The 26,970-nt window shown below is 42.9% G+C and overlaps 1 pseudogene; it reads right to left on the bottom strand.

Annotated features, from left to right (window-relative positions):
- Window positions 1-23,713: 23,713 nt before the first annotated feature.
- LOC124776404 lies at window positions 23,714-24,472 on the bottom strand (annotated as a pseudogene).
- Window positions 24,473-26,970: the final 2,498 nt, after the last annotated feature.

The following is a 26,970-nucleotide window of genomic DNA, read 5'->3' as shown; positions in this document are numbered from 1 at the left end:
CTGAAAAGGCTACCACTTTTATGCCAAAAGGACGGCATCTGATTGGCTGGATCAATCATGATGACATCACGGGAACGGCGCGTACTGAGGTGGCGCCCTCTATGTTCGTAGTTTATGTTTGCGCAGTCTATCCAGCGTCGCTTGCAGTGCCTTCGCTCACATCATGCGGTAAACAACCAAAAATCATCTTTCTTTGCTTTATTGTTATTTTAGTTCCCCACAGAGGGTGTGGACTGGCAGCGGATAAGAAATCGCTCTTCAGTCGAATGTCTCATGTATGGAAAAGATGATTAAAATACATAAAAACCAATGACAAAAACGATTTTTTAAAAACCCATTGGTGCATAGTATTCACGATTTTTATGTAAAACACAAATGTGTAATGACGATTTTGTATTACAATTAAAATATAATCGTTGATGATAATTTGAATGATGCCATGGTGTAATAGTGATGCTGATGATATGTGTAAATGGTAATGGTCATGATGGAGGTGGTATGATGAGTATGGTTATGGCGCCCAGTGGAACCGCAGGTAGGGACTAAAAATCAACAAGATGGGGGAAAAAGGAGGGAGAAAAATGGAAGGATGGTGTAAAGTGAAATGTTGTGACTAGGGTTGGAAAAAGGGGTATATCTAGATACGGATTTCATCATTGTGGAGTGGTAGTTGGTTGAAATCCCACCGAGAGAGGATGGGTGGGGCATTTAGGTCGTGGAAGGAGGAATATGGTTGTATTGGCGCAGAAGGACACCCGGATTGGTTATTAGTGGGTGGGATATAAGGTGCTGGGACTGAGTTTGCGATTAATGTAATGGATATCAAGCTGCTCTGTGAGGAGAATGTGTGGGAATTGAATGAGTTGGTACTAGATGCTAGTTAGAGCATGCAGGCGGTTGCGGAAGGCGAAACGTCCTTGTCTTTTCAGGATTTCAAGGGACTTGTAAAATTTGGGAGGGGCTGAGAGCCAGGCAACACTGGCATAGCATGGCATACGATGGAGTGAATGTGGGATTTGGGTGAGGATAATAGTGGAAGGATGTAGGCCCCAGGTGCCGCCTATTAGTAGTTTCAAAATTTTCATCGGTTTCGGGCTATGTGCTTCATGATAAAGAGGTGTATATTCAATGTTAGTTTTCTGACGAGGGTTAGTCCTAAATACTCTACTGTGTTAGTCAGAGAAATGGGTCGGTTGTAATAAGTTCTAGGGGACTGATGACCATAGATGTTAAGTCCCATAGTGCTCAGAGCCATTTGAACCATTTGTAGATGGAAAGATGGACTACTGAAACGCCGAGTGGCGCTACCAAAGATGGTACCTTGGCTTTTCTCTATGTTTGCTTGATGCTTCCACGTGTTGCACCACTTGACCAATGGTACGGGAAGGAAGCATTGGAGATTTGATGTGAAGAGTGGCTAGGTAGACGGTGTCGTCAGCAAATTGCACATGGTAGGTGAGGGGTGGTTTGGAAATGTCTGCAGTGTACAGGATGCAGAGGACGGTGGCCAGGACGCGGTTTGAGGCACACCTGCAGGAGGATGATATATACAGGAGCAGGAGTGGCTGATTGTGACATACGTAGAATAGTGGTGAACGAAGATGGGCATAGTTAACTGGGACTGCATAGATTTGTAGGTTGAGGAGCAGTACAGTACACCATATCGAGGCAAAGGCTTTTTGGGTACGAATAGAGGCAAACAGTGCGGATTTCAATTTATTAAGTTGATGGTTAATGAGGTGGAACGAAATTAACATCGAGTCTATAGGGTGTGTTGGTGGATTGCAAGGTGCTGGTGTATTTGTTGCGTAAGGATGGTTTCAGGGATTTTGCTAAAAACTGGTGTGAGGCTGGTAGATCGATAGGGTGAGTTCTGTGAAGATGGTTTATAAGGTTTCAGGAAGAGGAAGATTGTATCTTTCTCACTGTTCTGGTTAGCAGCCTTTGTAGAGGATTGTATTGTAAATGATGACAAAGGTTTTGGGGCTCTGGGACGTTCCTTGACGCGGCAGTAGGTAATAGCATCGTAACCAAGATCAGAGTTTCGCTTTTTAACGAGTGTTGTGTAATGTCTACACCTGTTATTGATGCGCTTAGTCGTGTTAGTTTAGTGCTGTGCAAGTATTGGAAGTTTGGTGCGAGAGGTGGGATGGCTGTTTTTGTAAGTTCATCCGTGAAGTAATTGAAAATGTTCGAGTAGTGCGGAATGGTGTATGTGTCTTCGAGGTAGAATGCGAAGTAGTTGGCTTCTGTTATGCGAGTTGGGATAAGTGAGAGTGGGGTTGTCCCATGAGAACCTATGGAATACTTGCGAATACTTTCTGGAGTTTGTGAGTCTTTCGCTTAGTCTATGACGTGTAATGTCCCGGCCCCAGTGTCGTTTAGCTTTTAAGTAAATGTGAGCTTGTTGCTAGAGCTGTTGGTACCGTGTAAGTGGTCCTGCTCACGAGTATGAAGGAATTCTATGCAGATACAGCAGGATTCTTGGAGCAGGGCAAGAAAGAGCTTGGAAGGGGAGTGGGACGGTCGTTGTAGATAGTTCGGAGTGGCATATGATTGGAAATTGCATCTGAATTGGTTTGCTGTAGGAAATCAGCCTCCTGCTGGATATTGCCAGAAATTTGAAGTTTGAAGTCATGGTTTTCGATTAGGGTATGGACTGGGTGCAGTAATCATTCCAGTTCCCACAGGAATTGGAACTGTCGGAGTAGATGATCAGGAGTGGGTCGGAGTGTGACTGATACAAAAAAATAGTTCAAATGGCTCTGAGCACTGTGGGACTTAACTTCTGAGGTCATCAGTCCAATAGAACTTAGAACTACTTAAACCTAACTAACCTGAGGACATCACACACATCCATGCCCGAGGCAGGATTCGAACCTGCGACCGTAGCGGTCGTGCGTTTCCAGACTGTAGCGCCTAGAACCGCTCGGCCACTCCGGCCGGCGACTGATACACGGTTTGAGATCTGGAGATGGACAGATCGGTGATAACTCCCAGTTGGTCTGGGACTTCAACTGTGGTACGCCCCAAGAGGTAGTGGAGGCAATAACGGCATTGGCGTTAGTATTTGATCAGGCTATGTGTGGGTATGGATGTGGCTATCGTGACAATTGAGGTTGTTGATAAACTGACACCACCACTGTGTTTTGACTGGTGTGGTTTAGTGTACGTTAATGTCGGTAGAGATTATGTATATGGCAAGGGTTCGGTTTATGTGTGTTAGGAAATCACAAAGGATGGGATGGTTAGGGCGGATTTAGATAGCGGCAAGGGTTAATGTAAATTTTGGGAGGAAGGTGGTGAGGATGTTGTGCTCAGTTGGATCACTTAAGAGTGGTTAGGTAGTAGAAGGGGTGTTTCTGAGATGGGCAATGGCTACGCCGCCACGGGGGGTAGGATTGGGATTATTAGTGCGATGTAGAATGTAAGGAGACATGTGTATGGCGACGGTGGGGTTGGAGGGATGTATCGTTGAGAAGGAGAACGTGTATTTCTTATCAGAGGGTGTGCATAAGAAGATTTTGTTGGAGCGGAGGGAACGGATATTTTGGTATAGTATGTTTTATGTCTGCTGCGCTGTTTTTAGTCAAACAGGGAGATGTTTGATGGGTAGGTTTAAATAAATATTTAGTAGCGGTAAAAACTGAAAGGGGTTTGATTTTGTGAATAGATGACTTACGTATTGAGATGGAAGACGCTGTAGGTGGCGATGATTATTTGCTGTAGGACGTGTGGTCCTTCAAAAGAGTGTATAGTTTGCAAGGCTAAGGTTACGAAACGGAGCGTGGGAGTTGTTTGTATGGACTGATACATCAGCTGTGCGTGTGGGGACAGTGAGCTCAAATTTATGTGGAGGAGGTTTTGATTTGTACTTATGGGACCACGTAGAGAGAGACTGGTCGCAGTATTGCAGGTAGGTGTGGCTTTAGCTTCGGGCATTGTTTGTGAAGGTGGCGTTGCCTTCAGTGAGGACAGGTGCGAGGGTTCTTGCAATTTTCGGTGGGTTGGTCGTTATAATGGAGGCATCGCTGACATCGATACGTTTGTGTAGTTGTTTGACATGCTCTACATTACGCTTCCTACAGTAAATCATGGCCTCATTGTTTATCACTTGTTCTGTGGTGTTGGTTAATTCCGAGAAAACTCTTACTAAGAAGTGAGGTCCATTATCATTCTGAATACCAGTTCAGTTCACATTCAATTTCTTCGTCCGCTTACTGTAAGCTAACCTTTTTATTACTGTTGCAAATGTTGGGGGGTCGGCGTGGAGGCTGTGGTTGTACGGTGGACAGATGTGCGGACTGTTGTGGTTGCATTTCCTCCAGAAGATGAGATAATTCGGAGTAGGGATGAACGGGAAGGTGGGAAGTTCATTTTTGGCGACGACGGAGTCTCTCCTGGGGATGAGTTGCTGGATTTGCAGGGTTGGTATGTGTTGTTGTACATAACTGAACAATGTCTAGGGGTTTAGAAATTTTGGGTCGGATCTGCTTGACGAAAAGGAAGAGGAAAGTGCTGGGTGTGTAGTTCCGGAATAATTTTGACCTGCATGTCAACAGTGTCTGATACAGTTAACTGAGTCCATTTGATTTCACCCCGACGCTCAGTTGTACGGGCTCATTTGTGAGCTTTTGTGATAGGCTTAGGTTGAGTTTGAAACGGGGTAGAAAATGATTACCTGCAGGTACTGGTTTAAGCGTCGTAGCTAGCGGCGTTGTGGCTGTTTCTGATGATGGTATGACTGCTGTCGTTAGTGGCGTTGTTGCAGCTGATTTTACGATTGCTAACGGTGACGGCGCTGTTACCAAGGAGGTCGATGGGACCCTTGTTGGTGCTGGAGTGTTGTGGAACGGTCCTGCGACAGGTGCCCATTTTGTTTCCATGTAGTGAGCGGTGTCATGTCGATTGCGGCTGTTGTAGTAGCTGTTCGGACAATGTACTCATTCTGATGACTTAGTCGCCATAGTGCGGTCTGGCGACGGAAGTAGCATTTGTCAGCGGCGGCAGAAGCTGACTTCTCACCGTCGGTACGGTGAAGAAAGCTGGCAATGAATGTAATGGTGGCGATGGTAGTTCGACGGGATGACAGAGCATTGTTAGCTAACAGATTTCTAATCTAGAAGAGTAGCTTCTAACACTTCAGTTATTGACAGTTAAGGGACGTCAACCCTTCTGTGTCGTCAGCGGCGGTGAGCACAGCCCGTTAAATAAACACACGATTGTGCTTAAACACAGGACAGTTCTGGCCCACGCTTCGAACTATTCGACTCCGTGATTACAGAAGCAGTGGAAATTAGACACTGTGACAAAAACTTCAATGGAGATACCGGTTATGCACTTAGCAATGCATGGAGGCCTTCATTTCACAAAAAAGAGCAGAGAGGACAATTTCTCATGACGCGAACTATGGTGCTGCAAGTGACACTCGACAGAGTGCGCAGACATAACCTGTGGACATAGAGGGCACCACCTCAGTATGCACAGTTTCCGTTATTACATCAAGATGTAATCCAACCAATTTGTAGGAGCCTCGTCAGTTTCACGATAGTGAGTCGTAGTCCCTGACGACGATGGAGGTAGTCATCGAAAGCTTGGAATTTTATCGGAACTTGACACGTCATGTTTACTTAGGGTTTATTATCCACGGACTCTGTCGCGAAGGTAGTTGTAGCCATCAACTACACTGTTGGCCATTAAAATTGCTACACCAAGACGAAATGCAAATGATAAACGGGTATTCATTGGACAAATATATTATACTACAATTGACATGTGATTAAATTTTCACGCAATTTGAGTGCATAGATCCTGAGAAATCAGTACCCAGAACAACCACCTCTGGCCATTATAACGGCCTTGATACGCCTGCGCATTGAGTCAAACAGAGCTTGGATGGCGCGTACAGGTACAGCTGCCCATGCAGCTTCAACACGATACCACAGTTCATCAAGAGTAGTGACTGGCGTATTGTGACGAATCAGTTCCTCGGTCACCATTGACCGGACGTTTCAATTGGGGAGAGATCTGGAGAATGTGCTGGCCAGGGCAACAGTCGAACATTTTCTGTATTCAGAAAGGCCCGTACAGGACCTGCAACAGGCGGTCGTGCATTATCCTGCTGAAACATAGGGTTTCGCAGGGATCGAATGCAGGGTAGAGCCACGGGTCGTAACACGTCTGAAATGTAACATCCACTGTTCAAAGTGCCGTCAATGTGAACAAGAGGTGACCGAGACGTGTAACCAATGGCACCCCATACCATCAAGTCGGGTGATACGCCAGTATGGCGATGACGAACACACGCTTCCGATGTGCGCTCACTGTGATGTCGCCAAACACGGATGCGACCATGATGATGCTGTAAACAGAGCCTTGATTCATCCGAAAAAATGAGGATTTTTCATTCGTGCACCCAGGAGCGTCGTTGAGTACACCATCGCAGACGCTCCTGTCTGTGATGCAGCGTCAAGGGTATCAGCAGCCATGATCTCCGGGCTGATAGTCCATGCTGCTGCAAACGTCGTCGAACTGTTCGTGCAGATGGTTGTTGTTTTGCAGATGTACCCATCTGTGACTCAGGGATCGAGACGTGGCTGCACGATCCGTACAGCCATGCGGATACGATGTCTGTCATCTCGTCTGCTAGTGATATGAGGCAGTTGGGATCCAGCACGGCGTTCCGTATTACCCTCCTGAACCCACCGATTCCATATTCTGCTGACAGTCATTGGAGCTCGACCAACGCGAGCAGCAATGTCGCGATACGATAAACCGCAATCGCGATAGGCTACAATCCGAATCAACGTCGGAAACGTTATGGTACTCATTTTTCCTCCTTACACGAGCCATCACAACAACGTTTCACCAGGCAACGCCGGTCAACTGCTGTTTGTGTATGAGAAATCGGTTGGAAACTTTCCTCATGTCAGCAAGTTGTAGGTGTCGCCACTGGCGCCCACCCTGTATGAATGCTCTGAAAAGCTAATCATTTGCATATCACAACATCTTATTCCTGTCGGTTAAATTTCGCGTCTCTAGCACGTGATCTTCGTGGTATAGCAATTTAAATGGCCAGTAGTGTATTACGTCAAATTGCCAAAATTTAAGAAAGCAACTAGTTATGGGAAAATCTCAGTATTACGTCGTCTGTGGCTAAATTACGAACATCTAAAACATAGCTTCGTCGATACTGTATGAAAATATAATTAGTATTTGAAAATGAGAAATAAAGAAAAAATTAGGGAATGTACCAATCTGAAATAATATACCTACACGTATTACAACAGCACCTACGGAATATGCAATAGACTGTTCATAATAATAAAGGAAAACTTGATTAAAGTAGTTACTCTCACGGTTATAATCTCTGAGGTGGATGAGAATGCACGATACGAAGCAGCAAAGTACCAATGTTAATTGAAGATGTATAAAAAAATACCGGAGATAGGAAGATAACACAAAGCCTTTTTACAATACGGTAATGTTAGAAGTGGAGTGAATACAGACATTGCTAATCATGCCATGAAAGACGGTTGCAAGGCAGAGTACGTGAACGCGGCATACGCTTTAAAGCCTGCATATGGGATGAAGAAAAGGCGATTAAAACATCTAAAGGTAGACAATAAAAGGTAATTATGGGCAGCGGGGCTACATTCAGTCAGGAACAGGAGAACTACAGATGATGTATTGTGGTCATAGTTCGCACAAAAAATTAAGTGAACAGCTGAATGTAAGGCCTTCTGAAGTAAGAATTAAAATATTGAGACATTACAAATTACAGCACGCAGTGACCGGAAAATGTTGTTACACCAAAATCAAATAAAAGTGATGTTACTTTTTTTAAAATTGATACTAATGTGCACCCGCCAAAAGAAATCTAGTGATGCCATCTAAAGTCAACAAGTGAAACAGAAAATACTCCTATCCAAATTTCAGCAAAGTCAGACGCAGGCGTTAACGAATAGGTGTGCAAAACGAGCTGGGCCTCAACCATGTTAGCACCAAATACGTTCTTGAAAACTAGGAGAGATATCTTCCGTGAACGTGATGAGAATGTCTCTCAGAAATACAGCGTGCATTGTGTATTTGCGCAGTTAAGAGGAGAGACAGCAGATGAGGACCAAATACCGAATCATTGTTTATGCGTGCCCACGAGTTGAAGCAAATTTGTCTTCATTGCTCTTTGTAAATGTAATGAGGGGATTCCAAAAGGCCCACACAAACTTTTGCGAGTATTGAGAATTGCTTTTCCGGTTGAACAAAATTTATTCCAAACAAGTATATTTGCAGTAAAATGGTAATCCACTCTACAATGGAGCATTAACCATTGGATGAACACGACGTGAGGTCAGGATAGGAAACTTGTTCACTTTCGAGAACTACACTGATTCACACAAAGAGAAATCTACAGTAGCAGTAATACATTTCAGTGAAACTAAGGTTGGCAGAAAGCATCGAAAATTATGTAAAAGAAATTTTGAAGATAATATTACAGGGTAATAAAGTTGAGGCACAGAACGGAAAGGACATGTTTTTGAGACAGAATCAAGGGGATTTCCACTAGAAGAGACAAAGGAAAACACGGAGATTCCGAAATAGCTTATGAAGAACTACAAAAACAAGTAAATAAATATAATGAAACTGTTCATTTGTCACTATGAGGAGACTTAATTGCAAGAATAGGGAAAGTAACAACAGTAGTTCCATTTGGTGATGTAACTTTAAATGAAAATGGTAACAAATTAAGAGACTTTGCTAAATTTTATCAAGTAAAAATTACAAACTTCTTTTAAAAAGAAAGACATAAATAAGTACACCTGAGCATCAAGAGGTTCAGACCCAATAATCATGTAATAACTAATAAGAAATAAGCTTTGAAATTCGAAATATTCGTGTGTTTAGAGATAATGACATAGGCTGTGGACATATCCTAGTTACTTAAAAGGTGAGGTGAAGGAAGCAAACAAAATCAAAGTCAAAACTTGAAATTTAAACTTTGTCTGTTACAGGAAGAAAGCATGCGAAAGAGAATGACATAAGGGAGACTTCAGAAGGTGACGAAGAGAAAGAGAGAGAGAGAGAGAGAGAGAGAGAGAGAGAGAGAGATCCACGATGATTTAATTCGCTACGGTAGAAAGAGTTGGAAAAAGTCGTAGGGGGAGTAAAGGGTGCAACGTATCGCACAGAATATTAAACCGCCAACTGTAGTGCGATTGTGTGGTAAAGATTTGAGCACGTGACGAGAATGAACAACAAGTTAAATCGTTACACACAAACTAAAATGACAAAGTTAATCTTTGTAACTTGATTCCGCTGGTAACACTCTGCGTCCTGTTAGAGGAGAACTTGAGTTATTTCCTCATAAGTAACACACTGATCCCTTAGATTCGAGAAACTCTCCAAACGCCTTAAACTATTTGGCTTAAGCAATCGCGACTGTGGAAGCTTGTGACTGGCTCATGTCTCGTCCACGAGCCTTCTCATTGCTTCAACGCTCTCTACAGCCAGTAATCACAGCCGCCTGGCAGAATCACTCATAACCGAATTTTGGTACAGTGAAGAACATAAAGGTTTCCGTAACACCACTGAATACTGCGTGTGTAAGAGACAGCCCTGAAACTGCAGTGGAGCGTTCAACGTCATTGAAAGCTCTCTCGAATGCCTCAATATGCTCGGACCTCAGGAATATTGTACAAACTCTAAAATTACTTAAAAAGGGATCATTTCAGCCACAGAGAGTACGTTAATACTTATAGGAAGTGATGAAGCTACCTAATAGCTTAAAAATATTCCTCAATAAAAATATCTGACACAACAACTAAAAATGGTGAAGTGCTAAGCTACAATAAAAACATTTGATCTATATTTCGTAAATAATAATCAGGTATAAGCGCCCACGGTATATCTAGAGACGAGGCATATGAAAAAATGTATCTGAAGAGAGTATTCAGTTACCATGGACTGTATTCTGTAACACTCCAGCGTCCTTTAAGAGAAGCACATTAGTATAAGGCCAAACAACTGTTGGAACATTACATTGGTAGGCTCTCCACAACTTCCATATTTGTAAATAAAATCTATCAAAGAAATTACAAGAGCTCTGAATCTTCAAAATGTTTGATGTTCTATAGGTCACAGGAAGGCTTACCAAGAACGAACCAACGAGTAACTTTACAACTTATCAAGCCCTCTTATCCCCCGTCAACACACACACACACACACACACACACACACACACACACACACACAGGTGCGAACGCGCCCGCGGTGCTTGTTGCGCGCAGGTAGATACTCGAAGCAGTCGAGAAAGACTGCCCCCTATATTATGCTTGAGTAATAAAAAATGAAAACTGATTGGGATGTAATCTGAAAAGTTATATAAAAAACAATTTTTACTTTATTTTTTAAACTACCGAGGTTTTGCATAAGCGGATGAGGTACGCATGACAAGGACTACAAGGACTCTACACTCGCAGCGTTTGATAATCACCGTAAAAAAGATGTAGCGGAATGTCTCTAGAATTAACGTGATCTCTGCGAATGATGAGTTCAGCAATGAAGTCCCTATACTCTGTCAAAATAAGGTGAAAAAAGATTCATTTACTCCCGTGCTCGGATCAAGATTGTGATTTTTTCGTGAGTTCTGTTTATTCAGAAGTTATAAATCCACTGCTACATCCTGTAAAACTGAGAACTGTTCCTCGCTTTCCATCCACAGGTACATTGCCACAACCAAGATTAACATCTTTGACTATCATGAGCTATGCTGTAGTTGATTAATCCACTTAATATTTGTTCAAATTAAAAAAGAAATTCGCCGATTATGAATTCACTTAATGTTACTTAAATTAGCGACAGATCATTAAGGGAAGAAAGGTAAGGAATATTATAACAACACTAATTATATAATCCGCAACTTATCGTTTTTGAGTATAAGGGAACAGTTATTCGGTTCGAATTTTAACAGGGGCAGGTATTTCCTTTCCTCTTGAGTCTGACCCGACAGATGGCCCCAATACGGCTACGTGCTTTGACTGTTACAGTCCTAGAGCCAGTGTCCGCCATCCGGCGGAATTTTCCTGTTTCTCCAAGTCTCTAGCTTATGACTTGGTGTTACCCTAATCCGACGTATCGTTAACGAGGACCGCTGTGCCGGCCAGCCTGGACGTGTTTTTAGGCAGTTTTCCACATCCCACTAGGTGAATACCGGGCTGGTCCCCACATATTTATACTCTTCCATGGATTCCACTAGACGCAGACAGCTGGGGTACACTAATTCCATCCAAGACGGGGGGGGGGGGGGGGAGGGAGTACGGGTTGCAGTAGGAAGAGCATCCACACCCCTTAACTTTAACCTTGCCAAATCCGATTCTAACCATGCCGACCCTGCGAAACCGCGGTATAAAGGCACACATGTAAGTGAAAGGATCGGAGCCTGCTCGACTATATACTGATTATATACAGGAATTTCCCAATGTCTTCATGTTATCCCACGGTGCCCTAAAATAATGTTGTGAGAAATCCTGAACAGGAGCACCACTTTTCTAGAGGAGTGCTGCTGGCGGCAGAAATGATGAGGATTGTTAATGCCAGTTTCTTCTCCTGAGGCCGACTGGCTGAAAGGACCAAATTTGTAAACTATTGGGGTGTTCCTTGGAGCTCGGCTGGCAGCCACGGGGGGTGTAAGAGACAGACTTTGGGTATCCGCTTCTATTTTCGATACTGTTACTGGTTTTCTGTTTCAGAAGTTAGTGATTCACGGTGATTGAAAGAGTACTTATGGAAAGAATTTCCTCAGGGGTGGAATTCTGATCAAGTTTTCCGTTTTTATAGACTAGTATGTGCGGCTTACTTAAGGACAAATGATTGTTCGCAAGTGACCTCGAATTAGATCGCGGAGCTATTCGATGGCTGGAGATGGTGTTTGACACATAGCCAACACTGATTCAGAAAATATTGTTCATTTAGAACACAAGTGTGCCTTTATTCAGCCGAAGTAATGAGTGCTATTGACAAAAGATCTCAAAGTAATTCCGTATTTCTAGACATTTTGACACCATTCCTCACAAGTGGCTTTTAATCAAATTGCATGCTAAGGAGTATGCTCTCAGTTGTTCGACTGGATTTTTAATTTGTTGTCAGAGAGTTCACAGTTCGTGGGACGGAAAGTCATCCAGTGAAACCGCAGTGATATCTAAGGTTCCCTAGTGACTGCACTCTGCACTTCTTCATACGGGATGTTCCAGGAAGAATAGTCAATATTCACGGATTCGACGGGATTGATCATTCGAAGCAATAATGACCAATAAACATGTGTTCCGAAATACACTCCTAAAGAGCTATGAGCATTTCTTCAGCCTCGATAGTGTGAAGCAAATGTCGCATACTGCAAGCTCTTTGCATTCCATTGCATGGACTGAAGCAACGGCCTTGCCGCAGTGACTACGCCGGTTCCCGTGATATCACCGAAGTTAAGCGCTGTCGGGCGTGGTCGGCACTTGGATGGGTGACCATCCAGGCCGCCATGCGCTGTTGCCATTTTTCGGGGTGCACTCTGCTTCGTGATGGCAATTGAGGAGCTACTCGACCGAATAGTAGCGGCTTCGATCAAGAATACCATCATAACTAGCGGGAGAGCGGTGTGCTGACTCCAAACCCCTCTTATCCGCATCCTTCCTGAGGATGACACGGCAGTCGGATGGTCCTGGTAGGCCACTCGTGGCCTGAAGACGGAGTAGCATGGACTGAGATAGTTAACAGGGGATCTGAAATGCGTGTCTTAAAAGCTATGAGCACTTCTTCATCTCTGATAGTGTGAAACAAATCTCTTCTACTGGAAGTTCTCTGCTTTCCATTTTTTGGTAGAAAGTAGTATGGACCAAACCAAGAAAATATTCTGTAGTTAAGATCTCTGTTTCACAATAGCTAAGATGAACAAATGTTCATAGCCCTTACGGTGCGCACTACAGGACCCGCGTTTACTGGACATTTTTTTTCTTTTTTTGGAACGTACGACCACCTCTCAAAATATGGAATGCAACGAGCTTGCAAAAGAAGAGTTTTGTTTCACAGTCTCTAAGATGGAGAAGTGCTCATAAATCTTAAGACGTGCATTTTAGAATCCATGTTTACTAGTCTTTTGTGCTTCGAATGATCGTTTTTGTCATATTCCTGAATATTTGTCGTCTCTCCTGGGACACCCTGTATGAACGATTTAGGAGAAACTCTGAGCAGCCCTTTTAAGGTGAATGCCCACTAAGCCAGCGAAGGTCAACAATGAACGACAGACAACCGCTTCTTTAACTGGGTTTGTTTCAGAACATAAGGGCGACGAATCGGAGCCAAGGAAGCGACTGGGCTTGGTTGCGGTTCGCTCTTCTGGCAGTAACATAAAAGCGTTGGCGGTGCGTAGGGCTTCGGACTCCTTACCTAGTGTGAAAGCCGAGTCGAATGCTACTTAACGATTTGCTCCGTTTGTACAACAGGTGTATATTTATTGTATTTAAAAATACTGGAGTATGGAGTGGAATACGGAGACAGCATTAAAGTTGATATAGTTTCATCATGAGCGGTATGTTTATGGAAACCTACGAACTACGATTATAAGAACAAACTGAGGTTATTAGTCACTTGGAGGGAAACAAGTGAGCCGTTAGAAATTAATGTATATGATGCAAAAATGAAAATGGAATTTTTATTGACATCTTTTCGTCGTGAACGGAAAAGAGAAGCAAACATAACTGGGGGTGGTGCATAATAGACAGTAATCTTTGGAGATTATAGAGCCTACACAATTCAATAACCATTCGAATTTGTGATTTTCATTCGGAAATAGCTATGAAATAGCTCGTATTCCAGTTAAGGTTTAAAATCAGACATTAATTTTGTCCCGCCACACTGCTCCCTATTTTTTAAAAGATAGGTTGCTCACCAGCGTCTTCTTCTTATTTTTCTTATGATTAGCTTCTTGCAGTAAAATAAATTCTGCACATGCGACGATTGCTAAATCCTCTTATTTCCTCCTAGTATCGGCAGATGAAATTGTAATAAAGACTCTACTTTATAACAATGGCAAAACGGGAGAGTCTTTACCAGGTAAAGTTGACAGAGCACATCGAAAGTTCCAAAGAAAGTAGCTGGTTTCGTATTATCGTAAAATAGGTGCCACCGATATGATAAGCTAGTTGGGGTGGCAGTCATTAAAGCAAAGGCGTTTTACATTGCGCCGCGATCTTTTCAGGAAATATCAATCATCAGCTTTCTCCTTCCGATTGCCAAACTATTTTATGAATCCCCATCTACACAGGGAGAAATGGCTAACATAATAAAACTGGAGAAATCACAGCTCCCACGGACTGATTCAGGCGCTCATTTTTCCCACTTGCTATTCGGAAAAGGAAATGTCGAGAAATAGTCTGAAACAGTTTCTACTAACGCAGTGTCAAACACTTAATATTTTAAATGACAATGGAAAATATATGTACCACTGGAAGTACCACGTATCTATCTTGCATAATTTTTCCCCTGATTCATTGGTCTGAATACTTACCACACTGTAGCTCTTGGTGCACTTAGAAATAAATAATAAATGGAACTGGTTTATTCATCACTGTTCCCCAAGAGTACTGCTGTGATCTGTTTCAGTGTTATGCTAGAAGGAAAAAAAAATTACACTTAAATGGTTAAGTGTGCACTGCAGATTAGCCATGCGGATACAGTTGGAATATACAGACTTGGAGACGATTAAAATTCTGCAACTTTTTGGTGGAAGTTTAAAGTGCTTTGATTTTGACGCTACCTACATAGCATCGAAATGGTATGCCGTTTGGTCTCTGTGAAGAATTTTGCAGAACTAGCAAGGGACCATTTGGCGATTGTTGGTGGTGTGCCTTGGCCAGTCCAGTGATCGGATGTTGGAATCTTTCTAAATGTAGTTAGATTGTTACGGGGTATTTATCTTTGATGTTGGAGAAGTGACAACTTCGGACGTCTCCCAAGGTTAAAAGCCAGTCTGGCAAACCTTATTAGGAAAGTTTCAAAAGTTTACCACTACCGTGAAATGATCTGAGTCAACCCACAAAGGTTTCCTTGTTCACCAGTGGGACAATAAGCCGCGTGATTTGTCTCGCAGCCCGCACATCGCTAAGAGAGCTTGGATTCTGTCCGTTGCCTCGAACGGGAGTTTCAACTGTTCTCATTATGTGGCGCCTCCCTTAACGTAAAGATTAAAGAAGACGCAGATTAGGAACCGACCCATAGGCTAATAGAAGTTTGATATGTATCATATCTTTATGTGGTATAATCATCTCTACATTCTTGCCGGAGATTTCTGCTTTTCGAAACGCTGCCGAGTGATTTACCCAGCAGAACCGCTGGAACTTTTAAGAGCTGTCTTGCTGCAGCAATTTACCAATACTGATTATATTTACAGTAATACAGCCGTAATTACAATGTATGAAGCAGAAATTGTTCATTTACGAAATCTAGAAATAAACTGTCCAACTTGCTTTCTTACGTTTGACTGGGCTCGCAGCATAGTACATGTCACAGTATGATATTTTGAAAATGGTATGTCAACACTACCTGCAATAAGTTCTTTATGACAGCTGTTTCGGTTTTATTGCCATTCTCATGTGACCTGCGAGTACAACGTTGATGACACTAACTACATATATGACGAATGTCCGTGTGAATAAATGTTCATTGTTATTTTACATTGATACTTACGTTTAGTTTGATTTGGTGTCCATATTGCATCTATAGTAGACTGTTATTGTCAAATTTGTAGTGATTACGTGACATATAGTAATTATCAACGTATGGAATAGCTCGTTTACTATGATGCTCTGTGTAAACGAAGTGTCAAATAAATGTCAGATCATACTTTATAGTAAACTATCAGTCAAATATATGTCGAAACATATTCCATAGATTGATAATTACTGTATGTTACGTAATCACTACGAGTTACGTAGTGGCAGTTTACTATAGACGTCAAATCAAACTAGACGCAAGTACCAATGTAAAATTACAATGTATAATTACTGACATGGGCAACCGCCACATATATAGATAGTGTCACCTATGTTGTATTCGCAGGGCACTTGAGAATGGCAATAAAGCCGAAACAGCTTTCGTAAAGAATATAAAACTTATTGCAGCTAGTGTGGACGTATCATTTTCAAAATGTCCAACTTACACTCGTCTGTCATGTCCACAATATATTTCTGTCTACTTGGATTAAGCAGCACTTATACTGTTCGTTTAGTAAAACGATATAAAGGAAAACTCGATTATAGAAGTGTGTTATATTTGCATGATATTGAACCTACACTGATCAGTCGGCCTGTAATAAACAAAAAACATTCATCCTCCCATAGGCAACTTATTTTAATAGTTATGTGGAAAGTGCTCATATTTTTGTACAATCGTTGAAAGTCAGCAAAAGAAAACGATTAAAAAAGTACAGAATTGCTGGATATTGTCTTTGGCGTAGTTAATAACCTAGAATTGAAAGAAATCGTCAATTTTTCCAGTCACACCAACAGTTCGTCTAAAACCTACAACCAGGTGAATAATAAACAAAAGAATTCCATAGTTGATATTTTTTTTGCATTTCATTTGACATAAACGCAGACAAAATCGTAGACTTTCTACTACAAATGTTCAAGGTGTATAAGGCTTTCAAGACTTATCAAAATGGCCACATATATCTTTCCAATGTAAAAAGGGACTAAAATTCAAAGCTGGAGAAAGCCACAATTGAAGGAATGAAATGCTTGTTTGGTACTACAAACAGGTCTAGACATAGAGGCAATAATAAGACAGGCACGAGAAGCATGTTGGTCTCGGCAAGATAGCTTTCTTCAGAACGAGATGGCTACTAAAACTTTCTAACTTATGAAAACTTTTGACTTGCTTGTTGTCTTGGATTCCTATGTTCCCTGAAGAAGACCATTTCCTTCACCTGTCGCTATAAAAACAGAACGATATCTTGTCTGGACTGCACAATTTATTTGGAGACGCCTATGGGTTACAAGTATATAAATGACTTTTCGTGTTAAATCTTTTTCTCTTGCTAAGTATTCCTTCATTTTGTGAATCTGACTTGCACATTTCGATGCAAAATAATTTTCCTTTTCTTCTTATTCTCTCGTTCTGACTGACCTACCATTCTAGATTTTTTTCTCTAAACTTCTCTAGATCTATATTTCCTTTATTGATCACACTTATCTAGAGCCTTATATCCGTGGTTCATTCATCAGACTTTCGTTTTTCTGTTACTCTGTTAAGTCAGTATAGTATTAAAATGTGTGGTTAGGAAACCAGCCTTCTTTTCTTTATGGTGGTTGAATGGAGGCAAAATTTTCATAAAGTGTTTTTGCTGGGTTCGGCCTTCTCATACTCGGAGCATAAGATTTGTTTATTATGTAGATCAACCCATATATCAAGATAGCACATAACTCTGCATCAAAGATTATTAAGTCTGTTTGGAGGACAGTAAACTGAGCTGAGAGTTCAGTTAACGAGGCGGACTATAGAGAGAGATTAGACTTTGTAGAACACGTTATTAAGAGGTCAAAAATGTTCAAATATGTGTGAAATCTTATGGGACTTAACTGCTAAGGTCATCAGTCCCTAAGCTTACACACTACTTAACCTAAATTATCCTAAGGACAAACACACACACCCATGCCAGAGGGAGGACTCGAACCTCCGCCGGGACCAACCGTAATAAGAGTAAGAGGGATTCAGGTAAGAGGTATAACGATAGATACAGCACAGAAAAAGGAGAACTGAATGGAACTAGTTTAAGGGATATCGGCAATTTGCCGGCCGCGGTGGCCGTGCGGTTCTGGCGCTGCAGTCCGGAACCGCGGGACTGCTACGGTCGCAGGTTCGAATCCTGCCTCGGGCATGGGTGTGTGTGATGTCCTTAGGTTAGTTAGGTTTAAGTAGTTCTAAGTTCTAGGGGACTTATGACCTAAGATGTTGAGTCCCATAGTGCTCAGAGCCATTTGAACCATATCGGCAATTTAATACAAAGTTCAGCAGAATGAAGACTGTAAGACTGTACCGATAAAACTTTACCGAACGTTCAAAGGTTTTAATGGTCATAACCGCATTTGGGTTATCAGTGGTAACAGGTGAAAATTTGTGTCGAACCGGCAAACGGACCCGGATTTTCCGCTTTGCGCGAACGGGCGCCGTAACTGCTTCGGCCATCCGAGCACGCTTCCCCTTCCCCCCAAATTTCCAGCCTGTTGTCCGCCCCCGTAGCGTAGCGGTAGCTTTACCGTCCACCACGCAAGGGGGCCCGGGTTCGATTCCCGACAGGGGACTGTGTGTTGTGTGTCCTTCATCATCATTTTCATCATAATTGACACGCAAGTCGCCGACGTGGCGTCAACTAAATAGACTAAATACGGCGGCCGAATCCAGAAAGGGACATCCCAGACAATAAATGCCATACGATCATTTAATTTCCAGCCTGTTACAATTACGGTATCGTCACATAGCCGTGGACCTCTTACTCGTAGTGATCCATTCTTTCAGTGCGGATGCACACCATGCCCGATCCCTTACCTGTATCAGTGACTGAGAGTAAGGGGTTCGTAGGAAGGTGTTGCTAAGTCAGTAGAAAGTGACAGTCCGGGAATCTGGGTCGGGCGGAATGTCCGAAAGAACTGACACCACATCGAACATCAATTATAATAGTCTCGTATTAGGTTGTGTGAGTTATTTAGGAGTAATGCTCGTACAGTGTGCAAGCACAAAGCTTGGAAGGGAAAGCGGTCTGACGAAGACGAGGGAGGGAGACAGCAGGGCAGTGCAGGCGGCGTAATGAGGCGTTGTAGCCGTGACGCCCCCGCTGCGGCTGCACTCGGCTGCACCGCGCTGACCCACATACTGCGAGCGGCAGCGGGCCGCGACCACGCGCTGCCGCAGAGGGGGCGTCACGGCTGCCGCCTCTCCCACTCACCGGCAGCCACTCGTCTTCTCCACTGTGGAGCCCTCAGGGGGTGGGGAAGATGATTCTGCTATATCACGTAACCTACTCCACGCGGCATGATGGAAGACAGTGAAGGTCTCATACACTGAGGTTATTGGATAGCGATATTCACATATACATTAATGATTTACCAACCACTATATCAACTAAATTCATCTATACTGATGACATAGCACTGGTAGCAAAGAGCAGTAATTTCGAAGATGGTGAACAAAATCTTACGGAGGATCTGGAGAAGATGTCAACTTTCTTTAAGACCTGGAGATTGATCCCATCAAAAACTAAATCTCTTCTTTCCATCTAGCGAATCGTGCTTCGAACTACAAACCAAGAGCTCTGCTCAATGGACAAACATTGAGGTACAAGCCTTTCCCAAAATATCTCGGAATCACTCTAGATAGTACCCTGAGCTACAAAGAGCACATCACCAAGCTTTCTCATAAAGTTGCTGCAAGGAACAACATACTACATAAGCTCAGTGGTACAACCTGGGGAACCTCTGCTGACTGTCTGCGTTTAACTGGCATCAGTCTTGTGTACTCTGCTGCTGACTACTGTGCACCTGTCTGGTTGCAAAGTGTCCATGTGAAGAAGGTAGACACAAAACTTAACGACACAATGCGCTGTATTACTGGTTCCATCAAATCAACCCCGCCGGCCGGGGTGGCCGAGCGCTTCTAGGCGCTACAGTCTGGAACCGCGCGACTGCTACGGGCGCAGGTTCGAATCCTGCCTCGGTCATGGATCTGTGTGATGTCCTTAGGTTGGTTAGGTTTAAGTAGTTCTAAGTTCTAGGGGACTGATGACCTCAGAAGTTAAGTCTCACAGTGCTCAGAGCCATTTGAACCAAATCAACCCCATGCCACTGGGTACCTGTACTGAGTCACATCCCTCCACCTCACTTAAGGCGGAAACAAACTCCACTGAGGGAGGCCCAGAAAATCTCTGCTTCACCCTCTGTACCACTGCACCAGGAATTCTGTCATCCGCCACAGCAACGATTGCGATCAAGACCAGCAAGTGTTACTGCAGGACAACTCATCGCGGAGGGTTTTGATCTAAATGAAAGCTGGAAGCATGAAGGACAACAAAAACACTGGGAACAAAGAGCCCATCACCTTGATCCCACAAACAAGCCAAAAGGTTTTGACCTACCGAGGAACCTCTGGTGCCGCCTCAACAGGTTAAGGACTGGACATGGTTGTTGTAGCTACTTCAGGTACAAATGGGCTGGATCAGTTCACCAATGTGTGAATGTAATGAGGAACGTACGACGAACGTATCCCTTAGGACAGTGCGGCGAAATTTGGCTTTACTGGCCTATGACAGCAGACGACAGACGCGAGTTCCTTCTCTAACAGCACGAAATCGCCTGCAGCGCCTCTCCTGTTCTCGTGACCATATCAGTTGGACCCTTGACGATTGGAAAACCGTAGCCTAGTCAGATGAGTCCCGATTTCAGTTGGTAAGATCTCATGGTACGGTTTGAATGTGGCGCAGACACCATGAAGCCATGGACCCAAGTTATCAACAAGGCACTGTGCAAGCTAGTGGTGGCTCTATAATGGTGTGGGCTGTGTTTACGCGGAATCGACAGGGTCTTCTGGTCAAATGGTTATGTTCAACTACTTGGAAAATATTTGAAGTCTTTCAACAACGATGTAAATTTTACAGATGACAATGCACCATGACACTGGGCTACAGTTGTTTGCGATTGGTTTGAAGAACATTCTGGACAACTCGAGAGAATGATTTCGGAACGCAGATCTTCTAACTTGAATCTCATCGAACATTAATGAGACATAATCGAGAGGTCAATTCGTGCACAAAAACATCTACCGGCAACACTTTCGTAATAATGGACGGCTATAGAAGCAAAAGTAGGTGCGACGTGATATTTAGGAAGTATCCCACGATTTTTGTCACTTCCGTGTGTGTAGTAAGGATGACATCTTCAGCTGTACTTGCTGGGTTTGACACGAAAACATCTATTCGTTCGTCGGTAGAACTTTCTTGCGTGACAGAAATACCGTCAGATTTGAATCTCTGATTACGTGCTTGTCGCGCAGTATTTGTTTTCCCCGTGACGTCGTCGTACCAGTGAAGGCGCATGCGCCTGCGCGTGATTATTACGAATTAGGTTTGTGTAAAATTATAAACTGGTGTAGCACGGAAAAGCTTTTAGCTAGGACACCGATTCGGATGTCATTGTCAAGAGCTTGCGGAGCTCTATTAGGACCCAAGGTATGACAATAAATTGTCTTGTTCTTGCATTTACAGACTGTACGATTGACGTATGCGTAAACGTTAACTCAATATTTTGTGAATTTTAGCAAAGTAAATTTTACAAATAGAACGTTCGGTTTCTCTGGCACCTATATTACTAAACAGCTAAAGCGGTTCATGGTCCTAGTTGTAGATTACCTAGGTATCTAACGGCTTCCAGGAGCAACAAAAATATGATTTTAATTCATATAATTATTGGCTGAATGTAAAAATTTTGAAATGCTGTCATAATCTACTCATTAAGCGGTATAGTTTTAGGTTAAACGTTTAACACTGGAAGACATGTGCTACAGCTATAATTTGTGTATATCAAGGACAGCCAAGAGCTCGACTCTTGTGAGGTGCTCATGCATACATGCGAATCTCCCTCGTTTGAGTGCACACTCCCCCCTCTACCACACCAGCCTGTCTGATCAGGAAAAGGGCGAAGCGGGGCGGGTGGAGGGGGGAGGAAATGCAAGAGTGCCGGATGCAGCATACAGCTAGTTTCATATATCGTATTTTTCAGCCACACAGCTCACAAACAAAACTAATATTTAGAATTATTTATTTATTTTTGACGCGCTGAAGACATAATAAAATTCATACCTCGACCAAACTGTTTGCAAACAGACAGTTGCGCAGATTTTCGTCGCACAGATTGTCATGTAATCGTGACTTATTTAGCTTCAAATCTCAGTATGGAGATGTGGAAACTTTTCCTAAGGAAAACAACGTAGAACTGTTGGACAGTTTGAGCATAATTGAATTTGTGTTTTAATCGGGAATTACATTGCAAATCGACTAATTCCTATGCAGATGCACAAGGGCCCTTTCAGCTGAAATGGTAGACGGTCTCGAAAACAAGTTAGAGACGGATGTACGGTTAGCCGTGTCCTCATACTTTCAGAAAGGAATTCGTGCAATTTCTTCAACGCCGAAACTGATTGTCCAAAATTTGCGTTTTCTTTAATAACAGTGAGCTTATGGAAATGGACATTGTTCCTTGTCAGAACATGTCCCTTCCACAACGTGATTTCCTTTTTAAATGCATTTACTTTCGCCATGAAGTCAGAAATAACTTGCTTCTCGCCTTGCAACGTCTTACTGAGTGCAGTCTGCAGTGCACTGTATTCAAAATGGAAGGTCTGAAATCCATTCCAGATCTTCTAATTTTTGTTCTTGCTTTCCTTTTTTCTTCAGGAATACAACAGTAACTCCGTCCGAAGGGGCCTTGAAGACCCGGTGCTACCTACTGACTGCTGTGTCATCATCATCCCGTAGGCGTCACTGGGTGCGGATATGCAGGAGCATGTGTTCAGCAAACCACACTCCTGGCCGTTATCGGCTTTCGTGACCGGAGAAAATCAACAATAGCGAGTCTTAAATCTAAAATTGTTCCAGTCATGTCGCTTCACTTAAGCAGTGTACTTCGCGATAATACAGAGTGGTCAGGAACATCTGCAATGCTTGTAAGGATGTTGCGGGGTAGATTGTGCTGAGAAATAGTTGTTGAGAAAAAATTCGATACTTCGTGCCGTTTCCGATTAAATTAACATTGAAGTTAGTCAATCAGGCCGTTGCGCGCGCAAATTCAAGCGGTGCGCTAGAGACAGATTCTCCAAACGTGTTTTTCGTTTGGTTTTCTTAAACCGAACAATACATCGATACAAAAGTTGGGTATGAGGCGGCAGTAAAAGTCGACACCGAGCCAAAGGCTGAGCAGTATTGTGCGCTATCAAATACGCTATGAGAACAACTGAAACTAATTGTAGCAGCCGCGAAGCTTGAATTTGCGCATGCAACCGCCTGATTGACTAACTTCAATGCTAATTATCTGGGAAACGGCGCTACGTATGGAACTTTTTCCTTAACGATTATTTCTCAGCACGACCTACCCTGAAACATCCTTACAAGCTTCTTAGACTGTTTCTGATGAACCTGCATATAACGTCTCCGTAGTCCTCCTCCAGTACCATCAAAAATTGTTGCAGCTGACGATGTAATAATGCGTGCGCATTCAGAAAATTTACTATTCGCACCAAAAATTCCATTACGTGTTTCATGCCTTCATATTTAACATAATGTACTTCTTGATGAACATGACAATGAATCCCGTACAACTCGTCTGTCAATAGTTATAAGTTTTAGCTTGTCAACTAAATTTTTAAATTCTTTCTGCATCACGTTGTAATTCTGTTTCATAGCAGATTTACGTAGTCGTCAATCATGCGAGTAGATAATAGGTACTTAGAGTTCTCATCCTTCTTCTCTGTGATTGCTATTCACTTTTAAACAATTACGACGACAGATCACTGGACTGCCTTTTCTTTACGCAAACACTCACAGGACTTCTGAACTTCCTTTATGTCACGAACAAATAGTGAAGGATAAACTGTGCTGATTATTCTTCCTTAAGTAATCTGCAAATTCCTAGTAAGGTGTCTTCGTGAGAGGCTGCTCTTTACACAAATCTGAAGCGAGAAATGTGTAAGTTTTTGCAGTAGCGCGTGTGTTGCCTTAACAAAGTTTTGTGAGGTTCCAGTCGAGCCACGAGCTGATGTATAGCACTCTTCAATACCTATCATCTGCAAGAGCTTCTTCGGTTCTGGTGTTGACACAATACGTGTACCACGAGGTGCTGTAATGAGGCGCACATGAAGAGAGCCGCATTTTCCAGTTGCCGTGCAAGGCACTGTGTGTGGTTTTCTGATCTTGTTACCACCGTAACCTCTTCGAACCGGCACAGAAGACAGCTTTTCAAGAACAATTGCTCCACGAATAGTTGTAGAAACTTCCTTGGAACACTTCACGCCAATGTGCCCATTTGAGCCACCAATAACAACAAATGCTTTGAATCTTGTCCTCTGGCCAGCACGGGTTTGTTTCTGTGCTGGAATGATTTTAAGAGCGTCATCTTTCAAAGAGGTGCCAAGGAATAAATCAGTTATTTCAAACTCCTTAACTGACAGTGAGAAAACAAGATATTTGCTCAAGTGTGCGTATTTTCTCATTTATCACCAATGGACCCAGTTTCGTAACAGGAACCTATTTCTTCTCGGTTTCTTTGCCTCCATGGCCTATGACGTGACCTTTACCATGACCACAGCGCCTTGGGCCTCCACGACCACCTCTGAAACCAAAACCACCACAAAAACCCTCTCGTCCACAGGCTGGAGCAGCGTCCGCCATGTTTGGTATACTCTTCTGTCAACTGATACGATTTTGGCGAACTGAGGGAAGTCGCACGAACTACAAAGTGCCGCACCAAATGCCGGACGAAATAGTGTCATACTATACTGCTAAATCAAATGTCGCGCTGTGGTGAGTAGTTTCGAGACGGACCGAGAAAGCTGAGATTTACCGAGACTGTCAGAGCTGCTAGCCGCACCATCGTTCAGCCAAACGAAATAAAACGTGATAAATGCAACTGGCCAACCTATGTCAGGTGCTCACAGAACGGGCAGAAATGCACAATCCATAAATGTAAACAAACTCAACTTTCAACACAAACTTTTGCTTTTCAAACGGTGCGTGTATGTTTCTTCTACGGAAATGAAAAGTAGAGGTACAATTAGAGACGGAAAAATTGTTTTCACTGTTCTAAACCTCATACCTTCTGGAATACGTAGACTTTAAAGGAGGGCAACGGCGCTGCAGTTTCTGCCGTAATTCCAAGAGCAAGGGTTGACTACAGCAGGCTTCAGGACAGTATACGCAACCCGCATTACGGCGTTACAGCATTACGGCAGAAACTGTGGCACCGTTTCCACTATTTTAAGTCTAAGTAACCCAGAAGGTATAAGGTTTAGAGCAGTGAAACCAAATCTGTCATCACTAATTGTACCTCTAGTTTTCATTTTAGTAGAAAGAACAGACATGTGCCGTTTAAGAAAACGTAACTTCGTGTTGAAAATGATGTTTGTTTACTTCTAGTGATTTGTGCATTCCTGCCCATTGTGTGAGCCCCTGACATAGATACATCTCTGGAAAATTGCATTTTTCACATTTTCTTTCATTCTGGAAACGTATGAGGTGGCAAAGTTGGGTAGGACACCCTGTATATGTCTTGTGGTAGCCTAATTCACTGCATACAAAGATACAGACTACGTTCATCCAGTATTTGTGAGTGAGAGCGCTTAGCTACGCCCAACAAACTTTTTAACATAATTTCAAGACTCTTTCAAACTTTTTCTCGCTTATATGCTTAACGTCAAATATTTATCGCATTAACTAATTTGTAAAATAATCCGTCCTTTGGAACTGCTTTACACATGGAAATTCTACTCTGTAAAGAATCATTGGTTTATTGATTATTGTTATGTGGCTACTGTTCTTGTAAGGGTTAAGTTTAGACCGAATTTTAAACGCAATAAGTTTCTGCATAACGTTTACAAAAGTCTTATATCTTTCACACGAAAATTTAAGTTCTTAATGTTAGTGAAATAAAAGACAAATTAAAAAATCTGACCGACTAAGCCGGTGGCACAAGAGGACAAGCGGGTATTTAGACAATAGCGCTGCGGCATCGTCTGTAACTTAGGTGGGCGTCGTAGGCCAATCTGAGGTAGCTTCCCGACTTTAGAGACCACGGGTATCCTATATCAAATTGTTCTTGTTGACGTCCTCTACATCAGTTGTAACACATCGTAAACAGCTTTCTTTTACACCCTGTAATCATACGCGACAAGCTCGAGTGATAGACGCCACAAGAAAGCCGTTGTGCATCACCGACAGGTTTGTTACTGAAATTCCTCGAAGAGTTGGGTAGCATATTACTTCCTCTCTCCCCTTCATAGAGCGAGATGGCTCAGTGGTTAGCACATTGGACTCGCATCCAAGAGGATGATGTTTCAAATCCCCGTCCAGCCATCCTGCTTCAGGTTTTCCGTGATCGCTTTAGGCAAGTGTTGGGATGGTCCCTTCGAAAGGGCATGTCCAATTTCCTTACCTATTACGAACTACGTGTCTAATGATCGCGTTGTCGATGGGCCAATCTGTAATTTTCCTTCTTTTTTTTCCGCTCGCATACGTTTCTCGAAATGACCAACGAGAAAACCAGATAAATTAGGAGGTTGATCGTCAATCATTCTTCCCACGTATCATTCGCAAATGAAAGGGGAATGGAGGAATATGAAAGTGATTCGAGAAATACCCTCCTCTACATGCCGTACGGTGGCTTGTGCATATATGATGTAGGTGAATGTGCAATATTAATTTTTTATCTAATTTTTCCTACATGTTTCTATATTTGAATGCTTCCTTTGAATTTGAACATTCCATTTTTTTGTTGCCTAATATCTTCTGAAAGATTTTTTACTCGTTTGTCCCAGGAAAAGTCCTAGTGGTTTGATGTGCTTGTGGATGGAGTGTTCAGTGCATTGGACACCCACCATAAGACCATGATTAAGTGCAGCATCGCCCTTCTTCTCCATCCTGTGCCCGACTGTTACTATGACGACCAGGTACAAGGTGGCGCGTTGACGGCACCATCACGTGGTCGCCTCCCCCTCCCCCCACCGCGCAACGAAATTGTGACGTCACACTAATCGCCTTGTCCGACACGCTTCGCTCCGTGCAGAGCCCAACGGAAGTCAATACGCAATTGTAAAGGTGCCCACTAAACGTCTTAACTTTCTGGTGTGCTATCGAGAGCTTGCACGCATTTATACACGCAGTCAAGAATTATT

This window comes from Schistocerca piceifrons, chromosome 2 (assembly GCF_021461385.2).
Source record: "Schistocerca piceifrons isolate TAMUIC-IGC-003096 chromosome 2, iqSchPice1.1, whole genome shotgun sequence".
Lineage (NCBI taxonomy): Eukaryota > Metazoa > Arthropoda > Insecta > Orthoptera > Acrididae > Schistocerca > Schistocerca piceifrons.
Note: the sequence above shows the minus strand (reverse complement) of the source record. Positions and strands in the feature narration are given on the sequence as shown.